Source organism: Morone saxatilis, unplaced genomic scaffold (genome assembly GCF_004916995.1).
Source record: "Morone saxatilis isolate NCDOM2014 unplaced genomic scaffold, NCSU_SB_2.0 Contig17, whole genome shotgun sequence".
NCBI lineage: Eukaryota > Metazoa > Chordata > Actinopteri > Moronidae > Morone > Morone saxatilis.
In genome coordinates, this window is record NW_023339729.1 from 2,351,795 (window position 1) to 2,357,135 (window position 5,341).

At 40.1% G+C, this 5,341-nt stretch overlaps 1 protein-coding gene across 1 annotated transcript in view; it reads left to right on the forward strand.

Annotated features, from left to right (window-relative positions):
* Nucleotides 1-5,341, forward strand: part of LOC118326515 (VPS10 domain-containing receptor SorCS1) — a gene marked incomplete in the record, with an annotated part of 146,103 nt that overhangs the window by 11,184 nt on the left and 129,578 nt on the right.

A 5,341-nucleotide genomic window follows, 5' to 3' on the forward strand; every position in this document is an offset into this window, starting at 1 on the left:
AAGGGTGAATGTGGCACGTAGTGTAAAAGCACTTTGAGTGGTCGGAAGACTAGAAAGGCGCTATACAAGTACAGGTCCATTTACCATCAAACAACCATCTAAGTTAGATATGGAGATATTCTGGCTCTACACGCTGTCGCAGGCTGTCTGATTCCCCCAGCCTCCCTCACTCCTCTACCCGTTTCATCCCTCTCCGGTCCCTGCTGTGTCCTCATCTTCCCCAGAGTTAGAGTCTTGGTCTGAGCCTTTGTGAATCACCTTGTAACTGTTTTCCCTGCCATCAAACTGAACATTAAAATAAACCCTTATTTCACTACAGTTAGATGTGAAAATATTCTGGCTCTACAGCTGTTTTTCCTCTTGCTCACTCTTCGGCTCAGTGTGTATACAGCACCGCTGAGCAGCAGCTCTTTCTCCATTAAATTAGCAAAATAAAATGACAAAAATTGCACCAAAAATCGGATTGAAACAAACCGCTGATGGGCAATATATTCGGCCGATGGACCAACTCTAGTTCCCGTGGCAAAAAAACAAAACACGATGCATACAGTTTGCGCTGCTGTAATTATACAGTTTAGTTCGGTGACATTACTAACATACGGCTCAACAAGTTCAAGTTTGCATACATTATATATTCCCTCATATTCCCCTCATTTAAAAATAAAATAAAAAATGTAATTTTAATCATAAATGCTTAATATAACTTTCTCCGGAGCAGGTTATGTAGGTGTATAATATAATAATATATATGCATAAGTTACCATGGCAATCTTCTTTGTGAAACTCAACAAACCTCACAAATCATTAATCTTGCTTCGTAGTACCCCCCTCTTGCCAGTTTATAGTACATTACGTGTTGATTTGATAAATTCATCTTTAACAGCATTTCTGTTAAAAAGAGAAACTAAGAGCACCAGAGTGAGCATGACACAACCACTGATAGATAAACTGGTGCATGAATGTACATTATGCTAAATTTGCCATGAGTGCACTTATAATACAGGTAATTCCATCCCCTTAATGTTTTTAGCTGGTCTATATTTGTTTGTACCAGATACTCCAACAATTATCTGCACACTCATTACACTTCCTGAGATTTTGCAGTATGCACTAACTTTCTCTCTGCATGTTTCTGAGCTGTTAATAGCAGCAGGATATTTTCTAAATATGATCCAGTGCTGCTACTGTAGCTGCAGTGTCAACAGCCTTACTTTGCGGCTGTCTAATGGGCTCTGATGGCTGGGGTGCTGGCTTCAAGAGCTGTGACAAGGGGAGCTGGGCCGATCAAAGCATCATCGGAGGGATACATGGTAATTCACATGGTAATGACGGGTTGAGGTAAATGTGTTTAGACATTAGCAGATGTGGCAGGTACTGTATCTCCAGATGTCTTCATCTGTCCCCGATGTGTCTTTTCAAGGATGACTCTATACACAGATGGAGCCTGCCAAAAAGCAGGAAGTGATTTATTTTTCTAGTCAAGTATTCTTGGTTCATAAAACACATGGACACCTCTTGCAGGGCATTGCCAATGGCTGGGGGAAAAAAGCTTAAGACTGCTCATGCAGAGCCGGTGCCAAAAGTCAGCAAGAATGTAGGACAGTTTGATTTGCCCACATCTTTTGTACTGAACAATATATAATACATGAATTCACACCTGTTGGTGAGCTGCTTGTCTCATTTGTAAAATGGCTCCCATTCCGTCAATACTGTAGCGTCTGTGTGATTTTGATTGCACAGATTTCTATATTACGGAGGGCTCTTCAGCCGCCATCATTCTTAAAACTACAAGATAATTGAACAATTACCAACAAAATAACTCATGAAGCATTATTCTGGTAATATTGTGTATTATAGGAGAGGTTTAATGGGGCAGAACACCAAAACTTTGTCACCAGGTGCTCTTAAAACAGACTTCTGACTTGCAAATGATTTTGGATGAATAACTGCCAACACATTTTCACAATTTCACAATTAAGCGAATTTATTTTAGTGACTGTTTTTGTCACCAATAGAAGCAGACAATAATGGGGTGTGGAGGAAAAAAGAATCATCTGTAATTGGATGCTTTTGACCCTTAGCACCCACTAACTTGACGTGTTTTGCATCGAAAACACACCACTTCATCTCTGTGCCGTGACTCAAACCAGTGGTGCTCTTTCAATCAATATTAATCAATATCAGTGCCTATTAAACATAACAAAGAGACAGCCAAATTTATTTTCAAAGATTTAATCGTGATTTTTTAATGCTGTTGGGTGTTCATAAAGCTTTTTAATGACCACACAATTTCCCGCATAGGATAGACCAGTCGATCCACTAGAGGATACCATGTCAGTGTCATGTTCTGCATAGCCTAAACGTGAAAAGTACATATGTGGTGCAGTATAAAGAGTGAAAAAGATAGCATAGGAAAAAACTCCAGGTTAATGAATGGGTCGAACTTTTATCTGGAGGACTGCTGTTCGAGTCCCATGTGAAGTTTTTGGTGCCTAAACCTAACCAAACTGCACTTCATTTTGAAAGTGTAACCATAGATTCCATACATATTATTGCTAACTTGACCGCAAAATGAGCACATGTTGAAAGCGTGATAGTGCGACACTGCCACGGTGGATCGGTGTGTATATTGCACGAATTGGCCAGATATCGGGCTGGTAAAACATAAATAGTACAAATGAAATGCAGATTTCTGAGTAGTCCACCTCGCATGAAAATCACATTCCGAGCAAGACATAAAGTGAGTGAAAGCCAAGAAAAAAGAGCTGAGTGTTTCTCGCATCCTTTTCCATCCTTCCAACAGCATTAACTTACAGAATTCATGTTACCTCCAGCAAGATGGTAAAGCTGTAAGGTGATTCTCCCCCATCAGTCCAGTGCATTCTGACGTTCAGCCATACTGAATCTCTGCATTCTGCAGGGAATATCTATTACAGCTGGAAGACTGATCGGCCTCACTACAAAGACTCTCTGTCTGTCTCTGTATTATCTTTCCATCAACAAACAATAATTACAGGATCAGCTTTAAGTGTCTATTTCAGGATTGTGTACTCTGACTTTCGCATCACAAATTAAAACTCATTGTGTTGATCTGCAGCGCTAATGTGGCATCATGCACTTCCACTAAACCGAGGTACTATTCAGCTATTACTCACACAATGAAATATGCATTTTAGATGCCACGTGTTCAATGAATATACAGTCATGTTTCATTGATCTTAATTATAAGTAACCACAAAGACTTTACAGCAGACAATTATTTGTAACTTTTCTAATGATGGTAATGGACCTCACATTATGAATATTCAAAACAGGAAGCTTTATACTTTACTGTTTTGTCTAATCATAGTTTGTAATTTACTCAGTGGTCCTGCTGCTTGTGCTACAGCACACACATACACACACACACAGAGGCAATGGATGCCCTACACCAGCCCCTAAGAACCTTGGCAGCTTACAGAGAAAAGAAGCATTGTGTGAACTTCACCACCCAGCAAGATAACAGAAAAATGAGAAATAATGAATTTCAGCACAAGTTCTAAATAGCATGAGTTTTATTGTACTTTTTCAAGCAGCAGCATAAGTACAAGGAGGCCGGAAAATGCATTGATCATAATGAATAGCAATGTGATACGGACTCATTAAAAGATTTGTGAATTGCTACATGGGGTCATCTGCGCATGCAGAGCCAGGAAGTGTGTGGGCTGTTGTAAAGGCAAAGAAAGAGGAAAAAGGCTCAGTTGTTTTTACTTTTGAAGATTAAGTATTCAGTATGCACCATGTCAATTTCAAGAGCGTGAGTGGGCAACACAAGGTCCCTTCTTGAGTCTTTGATACACACGCAAGCAGGAAAAAAACTGCTGTTTTGTCAAAAGCAACAACCGGTGTGTGTTGAAAAGCAGAGATTGATCCATTCCCTATTCTTTATGTTGTTCAGGGTCTTTCTAGGCTTTTTCTACCACTCTGTCTCCATGTTATAGCAGACTTGGACAATTAACTTGACCGGCCATCTCATCTGTCCCAGTCAACGTGCTCGGCTCTTGAAAAACACCTTTTTTTCATCTTCACTTTCAGACACATTCCCGTGGTTTACAGATTGTGAGGGATTCAATTTGTGCTACAGAAATGTCCCGCGCAATTCTGAACCTGATCAGTGGGTGAGATGGGACTCTCGTGCCTCCTTAAAGAAGACCTCTGAGTGCCTTGCAATAGCTGCAAGAATCATCCTTGTCAATCTGAATTGCTACGATGGGGAAGAGGTTTCAAAGGAAGCAGATAATATATAAACACCATGACCAGCAATTGAATCCTTGCGCCTCAGACTGAAAATCTGCAGTCAAAGGGTATCAATTATATCTCCATGAAATCTGACTTTTTCAGATATTCCAAAGTAAATGCAACTCCTTGCTCTTACTTAATACTCTCTGTGTAGTATATAAATTACGTTTGTTCCCCCAACTGTCGCAAATGTCCAGACAAAATCTGATCTGAGTGCGCTCCACCTTGCAGCTCAGCCTCTAAGCTGCGCTTCAGTACTCTCCTAATAGTGTGCAGAGCTCCTGTCTTCCACAAACCCATCACCTCGATCGCCATCGTTCATCATCAAAGTGTCAATCACATCACAGGGCAGCGGGGCAGCTGCAGTAATGTCACCAGCCACAGCAGAAAATACATAGCACTGATGTTTGTGAAGAGGTAATGGCACTGCAGTATAAAGTACATCTATTGCATCTAACTTACACACAGATACAGCCTTATACAAGTCAAGGCTAAAGCTTATAGGTATTGATTCTTACAGCTGGTTCCATTTGAACCCAAAAAAAGCAGTTTTAGATGTGCTTTGGTCCAAAACTAGCAAATCTAGTCTCCTAGCACCCATAAGCACAAAGCAATGTACAAAACAATAGGCCTGTAATATTACAGCTTTAGTGATGTAATTCTGTAAGTTACTTGTCCAAAGACCAAAATGAAATGATTATTGTTTTGTTAAAGTCCTCTCTGCAAATAGCTGTTGTTGTTGCGAAAAATGATTCAGGTTTTTTTGCAGAAGCATTAGGTTAGGTTAAGTTATTAGGTCAATACCACTGTCATGTTTCTGGGTTAACTTTGGAGTTCGAGCCAGGAGGTAATAAGCTTAGCATAGCATAAAGAAACAGGGGGAAATGGCTAGCTGGGCTCTTGGATGTAGCATAGGTTTGTGTCATTGACAGTATATTTAATGGACAGAGGGTCTGAAAAGTTAAGGCAACACTGAAGTGTCTTCAAATTAGTGTTGTACGGTACACCGATACTTCAAAAGTATTGCGATTCTCAGAAATTAAAAACGTCACGATTCCTAAAT